We start from the raw sequence: 21,876 nt of genomic DNA on the forward strand, positions 1-21,876 counted from the left end.
GTATACTACCGGCTTCTGCTTTTAGCAATAACCCCTACGCTAATTAGTGAAGCATACGGTATTGATCAAGATATGAGTATCATTAATGCTTGTAGTGGCTGCCTGAATTTCCTGATTAGAATGAAGTGGCCACACCCTGGACTCTGTTCTTGGCAAGAGCTGCTGCTCTTGGAGCTGGAGCTTAAACCAAACAGCACAAACTTAAGATTCTCTGTCTGTGTTGAATGTTTGGAAGTAAAATAGAGATCTTTATAAGAATGTATCTTCTCTTCCTTTATCTCTTCATAAAATGTTTTACTTCTAATAGATGTTTAGTAACTGTTAATGACTATAGGCCAAGAAAATTAAGAATAGAGGGGTTTTAAACAGAAAGGAAGGGAAAGGGAGGGAGGGAGAAAGGAAAGAAGGAAGGAAGGAAAGAAGGAAGGAAGGAAGGAAAGAAGGAAGAAAAGGGGAGAGGAGGGGAGGGGAGGGGAGGGAGGGGAGGGGAGGGGAGGGGGGAGGGGAGGAAGGAGGAGGGGAGGGGAGGGGAGGGGAGAAGAATGGATGATAGCTTCTGGCCTCCAGACCCTGCTGTCTCTGAAGGTGTAGATACTCAGCCCCGGCTATGCCTCAACTTCCAACACAGCTTTTTGGGAGGCTTTGGGGGCTGGTGGTTTTTAAAAACAGATCCAAAAATAAGGAGGTGATGTGGTCTGTGAAAAGGCTAAGTCACTCTGTAAATAAAACTGGGGAATTTCTGTAGTGAAAAATAATTGCCAGAGGCCAATTAACAGCCTAAAATTAGTCATATTAGCCCACAGAGACAAGGCTCCTCTAAGTCACCGAGTTAGCCATTTCAAGGACGCTTACTCCCCCACCCTTCCCAGTCACTCTCTAAGTCCTTTCTTCTACAAGCCCAGCCCTAGTGGTCACAGAATTGGAGTCGCTCAGGGCCAAGATCAAAGGCAAGAAGAAGAAGTGATGGCCTGGCTCCACAGAGGGCGAATCCAGACCTCAGTGAGAAGGTGAGAGTTGAGCATTTGGAGGAGTAGAGAGCATTAGACTTGAAAAATCTATCAAAAAAGAGAGAGAAAAAAAGAAAAATCCATGGGAAGTTTCCTGGGGGCAGGGAATAGCCCCGGCAGAGGTCCTGCCGGGCATTTTGGAGGAGCGGCGGGTGAGAGGGAGTGAGGTGGATTACTGCGGGGGATGAGGGCAGAGAGGCAGACAGGGCCAGGTGAAGGGCGGCCGTAAGCCATGGGAAGGACTTCACTTGTTTTTTTTTTAATTTTATTTATTTATTTTTAGAGAGAGGGAAGAGAGGGAGAAAGAGACAGAGAGAAACATCAATGTGTAGTTGCTTTAGCACACTCCCAACCGAGGACCTGGCCCTCACCCCAGGCATGTGCCCTACACTGGGAATCGAACCAACGACCCTTTGGTTTGCAGGCCGGCACTCAATCCACTGAGCTACACCAGCCAGGGCAACACCTCACTTTTTACTCTATGTGAAACATGGACATACAACGGGGGTTCAAGCAAAGGAGTGACATCTGGCTTTCGTTTTTCAAGATCACTCCAATTCTTGTGTTAGAAGCAGATGTCAGTGAACAACAGTGAGAAGCAGGGAGACGAGTCGGGGAGTTGTTCTGTATCCAGGGGGGAAATACGCACCTTACCTTACGCTCTCCGAGCAGCTTCCTCCTGGCGAAGAAAGAAACAACGTCTGCTGGCAGCTTCCAGGCTCACATCCTCACAGTTTATAACCAGAGGACAAAGGCTGCTTCCCTGTCATTCTTCTTCATTCCCTTAACCATCAGTAAGTAAAGACAAGCGAAAGGTACGCTGCTGCTCTACACACCACGCACCATCCTCCCACAGGCCTAACGCACAGTTGACACTCACTGAATGAACCTGGAAATTAAATAAGGAGCACGTACACACGCAGACCTGCTACTTGACTGGTTATGTGGGATGGGTTGTAACGCATCGTTTACGTCCTCTTGCCTTTTTAACTTTCTGACCAGTGGTCATATGTGCAAAGTGACCAGATGAATTTCAGCAGGATGGCGAATGGCTGCAAGAAGCATGTGTTCATACCCAGAGAATCCAGTCTCTTGCCTCATTATCATCATCTTCTTGTTGAATTATTTTTCCCTAGACAATGAAAAGAAATATATATATGTTGAATCTTAGGCAAAATATTTTGATTCACAGGCAATAATATGACACCAATGAAAGCAGGAAGCCACTTTCAAACACGTCATCAACATTTTTATTCAACAGAGAAAGTGCGAATCCAGCAAAGCATGGAAGAGAACAGGAAGGACGTGGCGAAGTGTGGAGCATTTAAATCAGACCCTGAAACCGGCAGCCCAGGAATCCGACCTATCGACACGGATTGTTTTGCCTGCACACAGTGACCCACTCATTGATTTTCATTTTTTAAATTAGCGAATGATACGTAAAACTCAGGAATCTTCGTATGAACGCAGATCTCCAGTTTCTCACTGAAATACTGTATCAGCTGCGTAGCCATGTGGAGCACAGTTCCTCCCGGGGCCCGGTCAGCTGCATTTCCTTTAACAGGAACGGCCGTCGCTCCCAACACACGAAGTTTATAATACTCCCTAGTCCCCATTAAAAAATTGACATTGCAATATCTAATTTTCTGAGACACCATACAAATAAATCCAGAGTAGTGTTCTAGAATTAACTTGGTAAAAGGAATCTCAAAACCATGGAAATGCAAAAAATGAGTAAGAAAAAAGAAGTTTTAAGTGGGTGCATTTATATTATAGAACAAGAATGAAACAGACGTATGGGTTGATTTTGGCATATCTGTCATAAATGAGACCTTTAGCCATGCCAAGTCACAGAGATAGATTTAGAATCATTCATACCATTAGGATTATTAGTTCCGACATATGAAAAGCAGGGTTAATAAACGTCTGACTAAAGGGAAATCAGTTCTTTGGTCTTTGTCTGCTACTCTAAGTGAAAGATGCAAAATTCCTAGTGTGGACACATCATAACCAGGAACTGGAGTTGGCCGAGTGGCGAACCAAACATTGGAAAGGATCACACTAATTTGTGAAGCCCAGAACTAAAATGAAACCAAACGTTTTTAAATTGTGGACTTTCCCAAAGCGATTTCTATGCAAGCCAATGAAATCCTATTGAACTGCTATGAACTATAACTGAAGCAATGTTTTCTAAAGCAATTGAACCAGGACATTAGAATATTATCAGAACCAAACCAGTATGTTTTCTGTTTGCCTCTCTGCTGATAAGTATCTTTAAAGGCCTTCGTGTTTTTGTTCTGGTTATTGGGCATATCAAAACTACAGGAAACACTTCCATCAAGTAGCCCTTTTTAATTCTGACAGACAGCGTTAGATGTCTACCAAACACCCATTTCATCCTACTTCTTTAATAAAACCCAGATTTATCCAAGGAAACAATACATCCAGCTTCCCTTTCCTAGTCTGTCTTGGAACTAAGTGTAGCCACATATCTGGTTTCAAACTGGGAGATCTAAGCAAACTTGGGTGGAACTTCCAGGACATCTTTCTGCCGTGGGCCCATCCTACAGTCTTCCATCCTGAATTCAAGTCTATGAGTAGCGCTCCAGTACCGTAAGCGGTCATGCAGTGTGGATGGCAAACCAGAAATCAGGACAGGGAGATACTGCTGGCATCCTGAAGGTCCATCCAGCTCCAGACGTCCTTCACGCGGGAGCTAAACGTTTACTATGTTTGAGCCATTGTTTTGAGAGACTTTCTATTGTATGTAGTTAAACCTATGCTAACTTATAAAGAAAGCATGCTAACATTATAGAAAACAGTTAAGTACATCTTTTTATTCAACAAGTATTAATTTACCAAAACAGTTCATATTCTGGACCATAAAATAAGTCTCAGTAAATTTAAAAGGACTCAAGTCATACAAAGTATGTTCTGAGACCAAAAGGAAATTAAATTACAAGCCAATAAGAAAAATATATCTTAAAAATTCCAAATGTTTGTTTGCTCTGGCTGGGTAGCTCAGTCGGTTAGACTGTCGTCCCAATAAACCAATGTTATGAGTTCGATCCCTAGTCAGGGCACGTACAGGAAGAACCAACAACTGCATAAGTAATGGAAACAACAAATCAGTGTCTGTCTGTCTCTCCCACACTTTAAAATTAATACATTTTTAAAATAATAATAAAATATAATACCATTCAAAGATATGAAATACTTAGGGATAAATCTCACAAAAGATGTCCAAGTTCTGTAAAATAAAATAGTATATAAGAAATATTTGCTTGACCCAAGGCCTCAAAGATTTTCCACTGTTTTCATCTAGAAGATTTATAAGTTTAGGTTTAGTTTTCAGTCTGTGATCCATTTTGAGTTAAATTTCTCTATATGGTATGAGGTATGAGTCAACCATGCTATTATAAAATAGCATGGAAAGAAGTGAAGGAATACTTAAATAAATAGATATACTGTACTCTTGTGTCGGGATACTCAGTATTGCTAAGATATAAATTTTCCCCAATATGATCACTAAATACAATTTCAGTCAAAATACCCTTAGGCCTTTTACATTATATATAATGTATTTTTATATCACATTGTTAATTTTACATTAACAATATAAATGTAGGGTTTTTTTTTGGACAGGCTGATTCTATAATTCATTTGGCGATGCGAAAGATCTAGAATAGCCAATTCTACTTTGAAATGTGGAGGCCTCACACCACCTAACTTCAAGACTTAGTATAAAACTACAATAATAAAGATAGTGTAGTACTGAATTCAAGATAGACAAGTAGAACAATGAAATAGAATAGAAAATACAAAAGTAAGTGCTTGCAAAAAATGCAAAACAATTTGATGAGAGCAAGCACAGTCTTTTTGACAAATGGTGTATATCCATATACAAAATACAGACCTTTGACCCATACCTCACACCGTATAGAGAAATTTAACTCAAAATGGATCACAGACTGAAAACTAAACCTAAACATATAAATCTTCTAGATGAAAACAGTGGAAAATCTTTGAGGCCTTGGGTCAAGCAAAGATTTCTTATATACTACACCAAAAGCACAATTCATAAAAAAAATTCACAAGTTGGACTTCATCAAAATTAAGAAGCTTTGCCCTTTGAATGACATTGCTAAGAGAATGAAAAGACAAGCCACAAACTTGTTGGGAGTAAATATAGACAAGTCACATATTTGATAAAGGATCCACATTCAAAATTTGTAAAGAAATCTTAAAACTCAATAAGAAAACAAAAGAATCAAAAATTGTAAGTGGGTAAGAGACATGAGCATACGATTGACCAGAGAAGGTACACAGAGAACTATGGGCACACGAAGATGCTCAACACCGTTAGCCGTGAAGACACGCAATGTACAATACAGCCACCGTGAGATGCCAACCAACACTTACTAGAAGGTCCAAAATTTAAATTACTAACCAAAGCATGTGTTGGCAAGGACACTGAGTAGATGGAATTTTTCCCAGCCACCGTTGGTCGGAATGTAACATGGTGCAGCCACTTAGATAAATGGCGTGGTAGTTCCATTAAGTTAAAACAAACCCCCCCACATGGCCCAGCCATTCCACTCCTAGGTGTCACCCCCAAACATGAAGAGCTTTATCCATACAACGACTGCACACAAATGTTCATAACAGCTTTATCTGTAATAACCAAAAACTGGAAACAACCCAAATGCCCATTAACAAATGAATGAATTTAAAAAATGTGGTGTATCACTACAATGCATACTACTTAGCAATAAAAAGGTAGGCACTATTCATACACTCAGCAACACTGGTGAATCTCAAAATAACTATACGAAGTGGAAAAAACCCAGGGCTTCTCCCCCTAAAAAAAGAGTATGTAGTGTATGATTCTATTTGTATACAATTTTAGAAAATGCAACCTCATCTATGCTGACAGACAGCAAGTCACCAGTTGCCTGGGGGTGAGAGGAAATGGAAACAACTGGAGGGGAGATTAGGTTAGAAGAAGAGTTTTAGTAAGCCAGGTGTAAGGTTCCCAACAAAGAGGAAACTCCAGGGGGCCGTTAACACGCCCACTCTCTTGCCTGTGCTGGTGCTGATGTTGCAGATATGTACATCCGTCAAAACTTACCAATTGGACATTGTAAACAGGCTGCTTATTTTATGTCAATTGTACCTAACGAAAGCTGTTTCAAAAATAACGGTTAGATCCATAGGTTCCTTTCCCAACTCTGTACAACTGGGCAACTGTCCTCTCATATTCCTGCCATGAGATGGGCTTATTCTCTGGAGGGAGCCACAGAGGGTCTGTGGCTGGAGGAGAGCAGGCACAGTTGACGCCAGGAGAATTATAACAAAAAAGGAAAGTCCACATACTCAATGCTCAGACTCAAAGCCTTCCAGCCCCACTGGGCTCCCGGACCCCTAACCCTCCAGGCATAACACTGGAAAACTCCGCTGCAGTTTTATCCGACTGAGGAGGAAGACTTAAACACTCGGACGCTGGGGGGTCCCTAAAGGAAGAGCGTAGCCAGATGGAACCCCGCAGGGACGCTGCAGTCAGCAAGCCCTGCCGGCGAGGTCAGAGCTTCTAAAGGGCTTTTTAATGTCCTACTCTTAAACATGAGCAGACAACGAAAATTAGCATTTATTCTGAGAACATAAAGGGATAGAAAAAGTGTTTGAGCAGGGGGCTGGGGGCCATTATTGGAAAAATAGAGAGATTGTCACATTCTGGAAAGAGAAGTCATTAGAAAATGCCCAAAACTTAATTGCTGAAAAGTAGCAATTTAAGCCCATTGTTAGGATATACAAAGATAAATATTAAAAGAACCAGCTGAAAAGCTGAAAATGGTTGCCTCTTAAGAACAAAAAATGGGAGGAACAAGGGAACTGCTAGATCAACAAGTCTAGGAGAATTATGTAACGCTTTAAATTTTAAGTTTTAATGGTCACCTAGTTGTGGCCATTAAAAATGTCTCGAAGCCTGGCCAGGCGGCGCGGTTGGTTGGAGCATCACCTGGTGCCCCAGAACATTACGGGTTCGATCCTTGGTCAGAGAGAGCACGGGTTCCCAGAGGTGGGGGCACGGGGTGCAATCAGCTGATGTTTCTAACATCAATGTTTCTCTCTCGTAAGAATTTAAAAAAGAAAAAGTCGCCACATATGATCAAGCCCTGAGAGGGACTGGGTGGGGGTGGGAGCGGGGCATGAATTTCCCCAGCTGTAAACCACTGCTCTACAGCTAAGTATCAATTTACAGGAAATGGGATGCAGAAATGTTAAAAGATACCAGCAGGACACAATCAGCTAAATCCAGAATATGGGAAATTCTAAAGGACAGATGACCCAGATTTTCCCACAAACATATGGCATGGGAGATGAATGGGAGGAGGGACTCTTATCATTTAAAAGCCCTTTTAAAAAAAGAAAATCAACAAATGCAACGTGTGGATCTTGCTTGAAATGCTGATGTAAACAAGCTACAAAAAGACTTTTTCCACACAATTGGAGAAAATTGAGTATGGGCTATGTATTATGATACTAAGAAACATTGTTAATTATGTGAGTGGGATAATGGTACTGTGGTTACATTCTTTTTAAAAGCTTTCTGTTAGAGAAACATATTACCGTAGTAACAGATAAAATGGTGTGAAGTCTGTATGGCTGCAAAGGGGCCAGGTGGGGGAAGAGATAAAACAAGACTGTCAGAACGCGGATGGGTGTGGCAATGGAGTGATGGGTACATTGGTATTCCTTATATTACTCGCTCTACTTTTGTGTGTGTTTAAGTTTTCCCATAACAAAAACGCAAATGAAAGAAAATCCAAGAAATTGATATAGGCTGGCTTAATGGGAGAGGGTTGGGAGTCCAGTTTGCAGAGTTATATTCCCGGTTCCTTCACTAATGGCTCCGGTCATGTCGTTAAGCAGGAGGGTTACTTCTCTGACCTAAAGAATGAGGGTCTTGAGGTCCATGATCCCTTGCAGGTGAGGTTTTCGATGATTCCACAACATGACTCGAGGACCAGCAGTTTCAAAAGCCTGAATTGGGGGTGGAGATGCTGAATCAGTGGCAGAGTTCTGGCCCGAGGTTCCCGGATTCCCACCTCGGCCCCTCAGCTAGTTTAGAAGGAGCAACTGCGTTGGAACATTTCAAATTAGAAAGCGCCTGCTGAAAAAGGCTGGTGTCAAATCCGTTTTTAAGGGGCTGTGGCTACAATTTGAGTGACTTGTCAGGGAAGTGTGAATTACAACTCAGTATTACAAAGGGGCTTATTTTCAGTCTTCTCAAAAAGCAGTGAGAAAGAGGGAAGCATGCATAATAAAGCAGCCCGGTATCTGAGGCAAAAGTTTGCTTTTCCTCCTCCCTCCCCCCGAGTCTAACTACAGGTATCCCTTCCCGAAATCCTGAATGCAGCCCTCTGTACAGTTGGAGAGGAAGTGTGAACCGAAAGAGGGCAGGCGGAAGGAGGACCCTACCACTCACAGTGGGGGTGCAGGGCTCACAGTGGCGAAGGAAGGACAGAAGTCCTGCTCTCCCATCCCCCGCCCAGACGTGCTGTACAGAATGATTAACAGGGGACTGACTGCCAGATGCCACACAGGAAACCCTGTTAGAGAGAGCTCCCTAAAACACCCTCAGAAACAGCCTCCTGAAGATCCACACCGTGGCTTTGCAGGATGCAGCAAACCTGCTTTGCCACCACGTGTAAAGCTTCACCCACGGTGAAGGGAAGGTGGGAACTGACACCTGTTCCCTCCACTGAACCCCCATCCTGGGCCTCAGCTAAAATCTCAGCTGTTCCCCCTCAGCCTATGACAGGGGCCTCCCAACAGTCTTTCGCCTCTAGGGTGACCTTATGCAAATATAAACCTGCCCAAACCATTCACTCTCCCCTTGAGGATATTATCACAAGCCCCCGTCACGGTGGAGATCGAATCCACTGTAGAGGTCCTCCAACAGAGGCAGTGAACACTAGCGATTTAAAAGCGTCCTCAGGCCCTGGCTGGTGTAGCTCAGTGGATTGAGCACGGGCCTGCAAACCAGACAATCGCGGTTCCATTCCCAGTCAGGGCACATGCCTGGGTTGCAGGCCAGTTCCCTGAAGGCCACTTCCCAGCAGGGGATGCATGAAAGGCAACCGTACATTGATGTTTCTCTCCCTCTCTCCTTCCCTTCCCCTCTAAAGATAAATAAATAAAATCTTTAAAAAAAAAAACTAAAAATAAAGCGTCCTCCAGCCCTGGCTGGTATAGCTCAGTGGATTGAGCACAGGACTGTGAGCCAAACGATTGCGGTTTGATGCAGGTCACTTCCCAGAAAGGGGACTCACCAGAGGCAACCGTACATTGATATTCTCTCTCTCTCTCCTTCCCTTCCCCTCTAAAGATAGATACAATCTTTTTAAAAAGTAAAATAAAAGCATACTCACAGGAGCTGCAAGACTTGCCTGGATAAACCTATAAAGAGCCTCTTTATGTTCAATAATATATATAACACCAGGCTCAGGGGCAGAACAAATCTTACTCTTGGCTTTAGGCCTGGACCCTCATGCCTCTCCCACTCTGCACACACCTCCCCATTCTCCCCAAACTTCCTTCGTTACCAAATGATGAAGAGTGCTGTGGGAAGGGCAACCCCAGTTAGTGGGTAGTGGGTCCCCTAGCCTGAGGAGGTGCGGGGGTGGGAGGGATGCAGCAGCCCCAGGAGGTATAGAGGGCAAATTCATAAGTCGCATCCACCTGAGTCATCAATCAAGCAGCTCAGCAGCCAACCCTGAGACAGCAGCCAATAAGGACCAGAGGGTAGAGAGCGCCTAGGTGAACAGTGGTTTAAGCAATAAGGGCACTTCATTATCTCAGACAACAAGAGGTTTGAAGAAGAATGGCTTCTCCTTTCAAATAGCAAGATTTCAAGGTGCTGGAGTGGTGTCTCTACAGTTTCCCGGCCTTTCCCTCATCGTCATAAAATGGTTGCCATAGCTCCAAGCATCACATTTTGAAACATCACCCCAAGACAGAAAGGAAAGGAAGAGGCAGAACTCCTTTTCCACTATCCTCTTTGTTATTAGAGGGCAAATAAAAAACTTTCTAGACATCACCAACAGACTAGGTCGCATGGCTGCCCCTGGACAAATCACAGGCAGAGGGACGGTGTCAGTGTACTCAGCTTACATCAGTTATGACCCGACATATCAGTTACATCGGTTACATCGGTTATGATCTGACACTTTTCCTAAGCACAGCTCTCCTTCGATACCAGGACAAAATTTCAACTCTTAGTAAGAAAGAATGAGGGGAAGGTAGGGAATGGCTGCTGTTAGGGAACTAATGTGCCCACCATGCCTAAGTCCTCTTTGACTATCGCCCCAGTCTTGAGCCCCCACTATTATCATTCCAGATTGTACATGCATACATGTACTGTACATATGCACAACATACATAATAGACTTATGGTAAAGTGTGTGTGTGCAGTCTCACACATGGTAAACACACCATCCTGTACTAGGCATCTTTTTGCAATTTGCTTCCCCATTCAATGTCTCGGCGATCCACCTACGTCAGTGCTTATTGGTCGAGCCTATCTTTGCAGCTGCTGCATTGTGTTCCTTAGTGTGGACGTTGCGGTTTATTTAGATACTTCTCTACTGGTAGCCTCTTGGTTGTTTTTGGAGCAGCTTCTAAGTACTCTTGGACAAAGGCACTGGGTACGCTCCATGTGCCCCTCCAGACCCATCTTTCTCAGCTCATAGCATGAGCTGGCTGTCCTGCTCTCTGGCATCTGGTTGGGTGAAACCTATGTGAGAGGCAGGAAGTCGGAGGGTCCAAGAGAGAGGAGTTGGGGTGTTAATCCTCTGGTTCACTTCCTGCCAAGCTGCAGGGTGGCAGTAGCTGTGTTCCTCCACCCAAGGCCACAGCTCCTGTCGAGGGGCCTGGCTTACAGGCAAAGGTCCCTGGGCCATCCTGCGTCTGCGGTTGCCCCTTGCTGCCCCAGGCCCAGAGGTGGTAGCATCTCTCCCTACTGTAGGCCTACTGTGCTTCACCACCCAAAGTTGCTTCTCCTGACTTTTTAGTCGGGAAATAGCCCCTTTACTACACCCTCTTTGGACATCCCTGTCCCAGCACAGCCTGTTTCCCGCTGGGTTCTGACTGATGGAACTCGTGACACTCAATCGGAAGCACAAAAACAAGGAAGACCTGATACTTTCGATTCAAAGCTCCTTGTGCACACCCTCCCCCGATCCATCAATTTCGCCCACCATGTCCTGTGCGTGGAACCCACAGGAATCTTTGCCTGGCCACTGCTACACGAGAGCTGGAAAATACTCTCAGCTCTCACAGTGCAGGGCCAGGAGATTACAGGTGGTCCCCGAATACAGGCACATGCCCCAGGGATGTGACAAGAGCCCAGAGGCCCCCTTCACTTTTTGGAGCTGCCTCATACTTCACCTCATGCCTTCTCTTAAGCTCATCACCAAATTGTTCTCTACTTTGGACCTGAAGATGAGCATAGCAATCAGTTGACAAATCTCCTGAGCTCCCAGCATCACTCCTGAGATGAGCTGTGAAGCCACGCAGACCAAGGCTCACGTTCTGACCCTGCCACTCACCAGCTGAGAGGGCTCCTGGGAGCCGCTTCACTGCTCTGTACCTCAGTTCCCTCGTTGTAAAATTCACATGTTGGTATTGCCTACCTCCTAGGGTTGTTTTAAATATCACATAAGAGATGCCTAAGTACGTATCTAAAAGACCTCATCACCAGAGACAGCCCTCCATATACAGTAATAGATATGATTTACTTAACACTATAGAAGCTGCAGTGCAAGGTAAAAGAACCTGTCCTACCATCAAAGAGTCTGCAGTCTACTTCGGAAGATGAGAACATTCTTGTAACAATGAACAACACAGATGACGCTATATTGTTAAGTGGCAAATTATCTGGTATAAGTTCCGGAGCAACAGCCACAGGCTGGTTCTTTTACATACCTGACTTGTTATATTGCCTGACAGGTTCTGAGGATAAGCACAAAGCATCCTTGTTCCTTGTATGCCCAGTGCGCAGCACACAGTAGGCATTCAATCGCAATGTGTCTAGATAACCCAGGAATGCTTGGATAGTATGTTAGAACAAGCACTTGGTTCTTTACAAAGCACTTTGAAAGTGAAACATCATTTAATTCTCATAGCAACCCTCTGAAATAGTTACTATTATTATCATCTGCATTTTCCCAAAATAAGAAAACTGTGGCTAAAAAAAGCTTCGCCACTTTTTCATGTTACACAATCAGCTTATGGTCTGGTACCCCAGGCCTTTGCCCACAAATGTGGAGCCTCCTCCCGTAAGAGCCACAGAAGCCCATCAGCCACAGGGGTCTATCCTCTGCCAAGTGGCTTTTCCTGGCCTCCAGGATGCTGTCTCCCCTTTAGCCTTTCCCCTTGCTCTCTTGGGCTGAGACAACTGCCTTCATTTTTTTCTTTCAGCCAAAGGGAATTCGATTCACCAGCATTTTTTTTTCAGGGAGGCAGAGACTCTCCTATGTATCCAAGCCCCAACTGGACATACCAAGGTATGAATAGGCACTAAACGCTGGAGTACTTGACCCAGTCATAGCCACACACATGCCATTAAAAAGTCTGCTACCTCCAATGGGAGCTATTCGCCACACTTACCGCCCTCTCCTCTTTCCAGGGCAGAACGCGGGTTTCCGGTTAGGGGAAATCTTCCATTCTTGCCTAGGAATCTGTCTAGCAGCAGTTGTATTGCTGGTAGATCCTAGTTTATTTGTATGCTTCTGATTACATTGGAAGACAATGTTTAAAATAATTATTTTAATCACACAAAGCACTGCATGCCCTTTGAGGGCATAGTGCTGATATATGTAAAGTAAAAAATAAAAACTATCAAGAAAGTGAGAAAACAAGCCACAGTCTGGGAGAAAATACATGCAAAAGACATTTAATGAAGGACTATTTCCCAAAATATACAAAGAATCCTTATAGCTTAATAAGAAGAAAATAAACTGATGTAAAATGAGCAAAAGCCCTAAGCAGACACCTTACGGAAGACAGTGCACAGGAAGAGGGAGGCGGAGGTAGACACTCTTCACCTCTTCTCACAGTCACAGGAAGAATTACAACTAGATCCCCAAACAAACAGCACCCAGAACCACCAGAAAACTGAGCTGTAGGAAAGTTCGACAACCAAGGATTTACAGAGGCCACATTCATCCAGACAGCAGGAGGAGCAAAGGCGCAGGCGGGTGCAGAGGGGTGGAGGGGAGGCAGCAGGATGGACAGTCCCACATTCGCAGGTGGCGGGTAAAACTGGGAGGGATAAACTCGGGAGCCAGAGATCCCAGCCCCAAGCCAGACCACATACCCCAGGGTTCCCGCGCCAGGAAGGTAAATCCCCATAACTGCTGTCTATAAAAACCAGTGGGGGTTGGGGCAGTGGAAAAAACTGCCGGATTTTCATAAGACTGGGAAAAAGGGCCTACACAGGCTTAGAATGTACGCAAAACCAACCCCTCTGGGATTTACCACCAAGGCAACTGCTGCAAGGGCACCAGTCACACACAGGAAATGGGTGAAGTGACGAGAAATGGGGTGAGTGCTAAGAAAAAAGAGAAGAGGAAGAGCAAGAAATTGAAAATTTATTTGAAAAAATAATGGAAGACCTGTCTGACATAGCTCAGTGGATTGAGCGGGGGCCTGCGAACCAAATGATCACGGTTCGGTTCCCAGTCGGGGCACATGCCTGGGTTGCAGGCCAGTTCCCAGCAGGGAATTCACCAGAGGCAACCATCCATTGATATTTCTCACCCTCTCTCCCTCCCTTCACCTCTAAAAATAAATGAATAAAATCTTTTTAAAAAAAGAAAAAATAATAATGAAAGAAAACTTCCCTAATTTGGTGAAGGAAATAGACATACAAACCCAGGAAGCACAGAGAGTTGCAAACAAGTTGGACCCAAAGAGAAACACACCAAGACACAACATAATTACAATACCAAAGGTTAAAGATAAAGAGAAAATCTTAAAAGCAGCAAGACAAAAGCAGAGAGTTACCTACAAAGGTGTTTCCATAAGACTATCAGTTGATCTCTCAAAAGAAACTTTGCAGGCAAGAAGGAACTGGCAAGAAGTATTCAAAGTGATTCTCACTAATTCTTTGAATAGCAAGATGGGATATCAAACCCAGTTTTGTCTGACTCTATAAACTACTACTACTCTAACTACCCTGGAGTCCAGTTCTCAGTTACCAATATATCATAGTTTATTCTAACTATTTCTTATTTTGAACAACTGTATATGAAGGTCTTCCCAGAAATAGTCCAGCCATTATTAATATAACAAGAACGGTTTGCACTACCTCAATGTAACCTGGCAGCCGAGGAGAGTGGACTGGAATGTGCATGTGTGAGCAAAGATGACTTCACTGTACTAGTCAGGGGGGGCCGTAGATGCTGTGGAGTGAGCATGTGTACTGTGTGGCCGTCACATTCAAAATGACTGAGTAGAGCAACGAATCTGCATCGAATTTTGCATTAAGCTTGAACACTCTTCCACGGAAACTCTTTGGATGACTCAGAAGGCTGCAGCTGTGGGCACCTGGTGACTGGCAGCTTCATCACGACAACGCGCCCACTCATGCAGCACATCTCATGCAGAGTTTTTTTGCAAAACATTAAATCCCCCAGGTGATTCAGTCCCCCTATAGCCCAGATTTGGTGCCGTGTGACCTCTGGCTTTTCCCAAAACTAAAATCATCTTTGAAAGGGAAGAGATTTCAGACCATCAGTGAGATTCAGGAAAATACAAGGGGGCATCTGATGGTGATTGGGAAAACTGTGTGAGGCCCAAAGGTGCCTACCTTGAAGGGGACTGAGGCATCATTGTCCTGTGTATAATGTTTCTTGTATCTTCAGTGAATGTCTCTATTTTTCATATGACATGGCTGGGTAAGTTCTGGACAAATCTCGTACTTTTAAATATTTCCGCTATTATAAGGAGACACTGCTATAATTATATGCATATACATAGCTTTTGCTGACATTTAAAAAAATTTTTTTTAAGATTTTATTTATCTTTAGAGGGGAAGGGAAGGAGAGAGGAAGAGAAACATCAATGTATGGTTGTCTTTCATGTGTCCCCTGCTGGGAATTGGCCTGCAGGGAACTGGTCTGCAACCCAGGCATGTGCCCTGACTGGGAATCGAACCGCGATTATCTGGTTCGCAGGCCTGTGCTCAATCCACTGAGCTACACCAGCCAGGGCTTGACATTTAAAATTTTTTTAAAATCTTACTTATACACACACATTATGTACTAAATGTACTAAACATTTAACCATTATACAGGGAGAGTGGAATAGAGTATGGAAGGCATAGGGAAAATAACTTTAGAAACTTTAAACAATCAACCTTATTTTTTAGAGCAGTTTTAGGTTAACAGAAAAAGGGGAACTTGCAGGGTTTCCATATACCCCCTCCCTCACCCCTCCAGCCTCCCCCACTATCAACATCTCCCACGGGGGAGGTGCATTTGTTACGATGGATGAAGCCACACTGACACATCATCAGCCACATTCTACAGGTTTTGACAAATGTGTGCTGATGTGTATCCATCATTATAGTGTCATACAAATTAACTTCTCTGTCTTGAAAACCCTCTGAGCTTTCCCTATTCACCCCTCCCCTCTCCACACAACTCTTAGCGATCACTGATCTTTTCACTCTCTCCACAGTTTTGCCTTTTCCAGAATGTCCTAGAGTTGGAATTATACAGTTTGTAGCCTTTTCTGATTGACTTCACTCACTTAGCAATATGCACTAAGGTTCCTCCATGTCTTTTCATGGCTAACAGCTTGTTTATTTTTAGTTCTGAATAACACTCCATTGTCTGGATGTACCATGGTCTATTTATCCACTCACTACTGAAGGACATCTCCGGGCTTCCAATTTCTGGCAAGAACATCTCGGTTTACCTCCAAGTTTGTAATAAAGCTGCTAGAAACATCCATGTGTAGGCTTTGTGCCCACATAAGTTTTTTTTGTTTGTTTTTTTTTCCCACATAAGTTTTTAACTCATGAAGGTAAATGTCAAGGGGGGCAGTTGTTGGATTGGATGGGCAGAGTATAATTTTGTAAGAAACTATCAAAGTTTTCCAAAGCTGCTGTGCCATTTGTACGTCCACCAGCACTGGACGAGAGTTCATGTTGCTCCAGACCCCCGACAACTTTTGGGTTTATGTCAGGGTTTTGGATTTGGCCATTCTAATTGGTGTGCAGTGGTATTTCATTGCTTTACTTTGCCATTTCTGAATGACATGTGGTATTTTCATACACTTTTTTCCCATCCATATACCTTCTTTGATGAGGTGTCTGTTTGGGTCTTTTGCCCATTTTAAAATCAGCTCATGTTTCAGTCTACAATACTGCAAGAGCATTTTTTTGAAAGTGAAAACAACTCTAGTGTCATAATCTCGCCAGCCAGAGAAAACCCTTGTTGAAGCTTTGATCTTACTTCTGTGTGGATCTTTGCCTATGTGCTATACGTGTATAATTCTTGTACACATGTGTCATGCATGTATCATATATGTAAAGTGTTACCGATCTAGGTATACATTTCCATATATAATATCCTCTTATCGTGTTCATAAACTATCATTCATGACATCATTTTTAATGGCTGAATAGAATTCCAGCGTCTGGCTAAACCATACTAATCCTAACCAGTCACCTACTGTCAAACACGTGGGTCATTTCCAGAATCTCGCCGTTGTAAACAGCGCTGCCAGGAACTTCCTGAGAGCCAGGTGGTGAACTTCTGCTCCTCTTTCACAGATGAGTGAGTGAGAACAATGGGCTATTTGCTGAAGTTGACTTCAACCCCAAACCACGGCCCCCCGTTCCCCAGCCTTAGTGACACCAAGTCCTCCAGAGGCCAGCTGGAGGAATCCATGGTCAAGACCTCAGATTCCTGAGGATTTGCTCCACTCCCAGAAGGAGTGTCTGAGCCTTTCTGAACCCACATAATCAGACACAGGGCCTGAAACCAGGCCAGCTCTAGCCAAAATTGGGAAGCAGAGCAAGGCACTCTTGGCTCCTTCTCGACTCCCTCTCAAGTGCTGCCCAGTCCTCCCAAGAGGCAACTGTCCAGTGCCCCAAACCCCTAATTTCTGTAGCTGTGACGGCAGCCAGGTGGTAAAGGGCCATACCTTCCAGTAATCTATACTTCTCAAAAAGCTCCCTTTAATATCTTGAGTCAACCAACATGCTTTGAACTATAAAGACTGTGGCGGGGCGGGCACAGGTGATAAGGCAGCGTCCGGGCCCTCCAGTAGTGTGAACTCAGTACCGGTTTCCCGAGGCTGCCGTAACACAGAGCCACACCCTGGGTGGCTGCTGGCATCAGAGAGGTATTATGTCACAGTGCTAGAGCACACAAGTCAAAAATCCAGGGGCTAGCAAGGGCCGTGCACCCTCTGATGGTTCCAGGGAGACTCCTCCCTCGCCTCTTTCTGGCCACTAACGGTGGTCAGCAATCCTTGGCTTGCAGCTTCGACACTCCGATCTCTTCCTCTGCCTTCCCGCGGCTTTCTTTCCCGCACATCTGCATCTCTGCATCCAAATGCCCCTCCTCTTTGTGGGCACCAGTCACACTGGGTTTAGGGCCCACCCATTTCAACTGATTACATCTGCAAAGACCCCATCTCTAAATATGGTCACATGCGGAGTTTTTCAGTGGAGATGAAATTTGGGGTGGGGGACACTATTCAGCCCAGTACAGACTCTGATAGAGGCAACACTGAAGATAAAATCCAAACCACAGACATGAAACTGCTACTACGGTTTGAAGGAGACCAGCAGGGGGTAAGATGTGGGGGTGCATATCGGGTGCCAAGGACTACGAATCCGGGGGAGTCCCACAAGCACTTTTAGGTCACCTGCCTCGCACCCCCTAGTCTGGCTCTGCCTTGGAGCTCCACCTGCTGCGAGCCTGCACTGGGGCCACCAAAACTCCTTGTGGAATAAGAAACACTTCTCTCTTTTTTTAAGATTTTATTTATTTATCTTTAGAGGGGAAGGGAAGGAGAGAGGGAGAGAAACATCAATGTATGGTTGCCTCTTATGCATCCCCTGCTGGGAACTGGCCTGCAACTCAGGGAGGTGCCCTGACTGGGAATCGAACCATGATCCTCTGGTTTGCAGGCTCACGCCCAATCCACTGAGTTACACCAGCCAGGGCAAGAAACACTCCTTGAATGTTCCCCAGCTCTACTCACAACTCCATTTCCCTTCAACCACAGTTCCTGCAGACAATCATGGCAGGGAAAAGATAGGCATAATGAGGAACATCTAAAGGCAAAGCTACAACACATTTCCCCCAAATTTGTTGTGCTTTTTGCACATTTTCCCCCTTTCCTCTGCGATCTCAGGTTTAAAAAGCAGGAGGAGGTGCCAGAACAGCACATCCCTTTTGAATCCGTGAGGTTGCTCGGTCCTGCCCAGCTGTGCCCTGCTAACCCAGCAGGGTCACGGATTCCTGGCAAGGCGGGGCTGAGCCTCCTCTGGAGCTCGGGCAGCGGCCTCTGCCTTCCCAGAGTGACCTTCAGTCCGGGAAGGGCATAGTAGGCACTGACTTCTGTCGGCCACCACCTCACAACAGTTTTTTGCCGAGGCAGCAGTTCTCTTCAGAGGCACTTGTCCCCTATCTAAATGTCCTTGGGCCACTTTGGGAGGTTTCCTACCTTTCCCCACCAGCTCTCACAGGTGACGGGAATAACTCGTGCTTTCATGGTCAATGCTCCACCCATAGTCCTCCACCACCACCGTCCACCGGCACATTGTCCAGCAGAGACTGTGACCCTGACCCTGAGGTTCTCCTTTTTTAAAAAAAAGGTTTTATTTATTTATTTTAAGAGAAAGGGAAAGAAGGGAGGAAAAAAAGAGGCAGAGAAACATTGACGTGCAAGGTTGCCGCCGCATGCCACCAGCCAGGGACCTGGCCTGCAGGCCAGGGCCTGTGCCCTGACCGGGAACTGCAGGCTGGCACTCAATCCACTGAGCCACACCAGCCAGGGCCCGAAGTATCTTCAGCAGGCACCTCTCACTCCCGGCTGGAGGGCAAGCTAAAAGTGCAGGGGAGATAAGCCTTTGGGAGAAGCCCACGAGCAGTGGATGACAGGGAATGATGTAAAACATCCCAAATTTCTTGCCCTTGGGGCAGGGGAGACAACCTGAGTTTGCTTTCTGCCATGTCCCAGTGGACCGGCAAGACTGAGCCGCAGCGGCCCACCCTGGTAACGTGCTAATTCAGGTGCCATGTATTGTCTCCCAGCCCCGCTCGCTTCCCCATGCTTCCTAGGCTCACTTCCCAGGTGAACTAACTGCACTCAGATCCGTGTCTCCTTGTCAGCTACTGCACCCACCTTAAAACACACAGTTGTATGTCTATGCATTTCCCTGTTGGCTAGTAATCTCCCCAAGGACAGGCACCAAATTGTATTCCTGGGAGCACTTACTGTTTGCTCCCTGTCAGGTGTTTATATGCATTTTCTATGCACAACAACCCTTAGAGGCCATGGCTGTTGTTATTCCCATTTCACAAGTGAGGAAAATGAAGCTCTGAGAGCTGAAGTCACTTGTCTAAGGTCACACAGCCAGGCTTTGAACTCTCCCCGAAGCCGGCACTGTTGATGATTACCATTAGGGCCATTAGAATGGTATTCAATCAATGACTGTGGAAGCAAGGGTATGCCAGCAAGCACACTCAACAGGCCCCACTACCAAGTGTTCGTGGTTGGGGTGCTGGCCATAGGGCTCCAGCCCAGCCAATTTCTCAAACGCAGTCAAGACCCAGTGGCCATCAGAGTTCCCTTCCCCGAATTTCCGTCCAAGTCCCTTTTTCTATTCATTTATTGATTTAAGAAGTATTTATCGATCCATACTGTGTCTAAGATATCTGTCTAGGCCTATGGAGGTTACAAAGAAATCTAAAGCAAATTCAAGGAGCTTACAATCTCCTGGGGAGTTGTGGGAAGGGGGTATGGGAAAGGGATAAAGATAAGGCAGAAGTGTCTGAAAAGATAAATGACAAAACCAGAGCTGTCGTCAGGCAGAAGTGACACTGGCCCAGTGAGCTGAGCAGAAAAGTGCTATGTTTTCAGAGAAGAAGGTAACCACTGGGAATGAGTAGACAGACAACCTGGAGGAAGTGGGGCTTAGAGGACTAAAGGACGGGGACACCTTGTGACTGGCAGCAGGGACAGGGAAGGAGAATGAAAGGGAAAGACATGAGCAGCGCTACAAAGCAAGGGGATTCCAGAGGATTCCCTTCCACATTCTCCTCTGTCCTCTTCCTCAAGCTGAAGCTTTTGATGAGGAAAAGATGTTCACCAAGAGCAAAACCAAGGTTTAAAAGAGAATCACAGAGGATTACAGACCCATACATAGTAATTCACAACTGCTTTTCAAGCCAAGACATGCATAAAGGAATACACGTCACATACTAACGAGGTCACCTTTCCTTCAGGTCTAAGGGCTGATTGAGTAAGATGACACATGTGAACAATTGGCACCAGAGGACATGGAGCAACTGCCAGCCCTCACTGTCGTGCGTGGGTCACACCACCTGGAACCTGGGCGTCCCAGACTTCGGGGTTGAAGGTATTTCCCTGAAGCCGTGGCAGCAGAGACCTCACTTCCGGTTCCCATGCTGGGGGAGGATTTCTTCTTCACCTTCACCTTCTCCCTGGTGTGGGAGCGGGCAGGCCAGAGTGGATGAGGAAGGGAAGGAGCGCGGCCGAGCACTCTGCATTTGTAAAGAGGTCAAGCATGGACAGCCTGGGAGACTCGGGGCTACCTGGGCAGCACTTCCTTGGTGGCTGTGTCCAGAGCTAAGAGCCCCTCATTATCTTTCAACTGCCCCAAAACCAACCTACAGTCTCAGTACAAACAATGCCTGCTACGCACGCACAGCTTTAAGACCACCCCAAGTCCCAACCAGATGGCTGCCCCCAAGGCCTCTCCCAAGTAAAAACTGCACAGCCACCGTTTTTGCCTGCTCACTCAGAGTAACTAGCGCTTTATAGATGGCCTGTGGGAAGACAATGGCTGGATCCAAGTCCCAGGAGACTCCAAATAGCTTTTCCATTTACTCAGCAAGAAAGTCTGAAGTCCAACTGGCACCAGGGGTTGTTGGAGCAATATTGTGTAGGCGATGGGCCTGTGCAAGGATCACACCCCTGGCCTTACCCACGGTCCATCACAGACCAGGTGAGGGCAGAGCCGTTGATGCCCATGGGGCAACCACTGCCCGCTGGGGGCTGGGAGCAGGAGGATAAATGCTTCCCCATTACATCTTCCCCACCCCTGAATGTTCCTGAGATGCATTTCACAAAGCTTCTTAGAAAGTCCTGCTTAGTGATGGCCGACTCAGTAATTCATCACTTTATTGGCGCTCCCTCCTTCCCTGTTTCACTCTCAAATAGACTACTCACAGGTAAGCATCCCATCAGGCTCTGCTTTAGGGAGAACCCAGGCTAAGGCACTCAGGAACCTCAAAAAATATAACTTCACTTCTGAAAATGAGGGCACAGCGGTGAAGTTTTCCTGGATGCTTGCTCATGTTTGCACTGAATGTGGACCTTCCTACTGTAACCAGTCAGGTACTAACTCAGAGAGGCTCTCGACATGACTAGCCCATAGAAGGAGGAGAACAGGATCCCTCTACCTCCCTTGGGGAGGCATGGCAGGAGAAGAATTCACTTCTCTCCAAGTCCTATTTCACTGTGTCCACTCAGTGGAACCCAGCTTGTACAGGGCCAGTGAGTGACTCACCATGTAAAAAATGGGAAGAACAGT

At 45.5% G+C, this 21,876-nt stretch overlaps 1 long non-coding RNA gene across 3 annotated transcripts in view; it reads right to left on the reverse strand.

Annotated features, from left to right (window-relative positions):
- Window positions 1–1,670: 1,670 nt before the first annotated feature.
- The window catches only part of LOC119035037 (uncharacterized), a 57,897-nt gene continuing 37,691 nt past the window's right edge, over window positions 1,671–21,876 (reverse strand). For 2 of the 3 annotated variants that reach the window (XR_008391209.1, XR_005079700.2), the window contains exon 4: window positions 1,671–2,139. This is a non-coding gene — a long non-coding RNA (uncharacterized LOC119035037). Of the gene's footprint in view, window positions 2,140–6,080; window positions 8,052–21,876 lie in introns of those variants that run through there. The other variant, XR_005079701.2, reaches the window with a different exon arrangement.

Source organism: Artibeus jamaicensis, unplaced genomic scaffold (genome assembly GCF_021234435.1).
Source record: "Artibeus jamaicensis isolate MK-2021 breed Jamaican fruit bat unplaced genomic scaffold, CSHL_Jam_final contig_3174, whole genome shotgun sequence".
In the NCBI taxonomy this organism is placed as follows: Eukaryota; Metazoa; Chordata; class Mammalia; order Chiroptera; family Phyllostomidae; genus Artibeus; species Artibeus jamaicensis.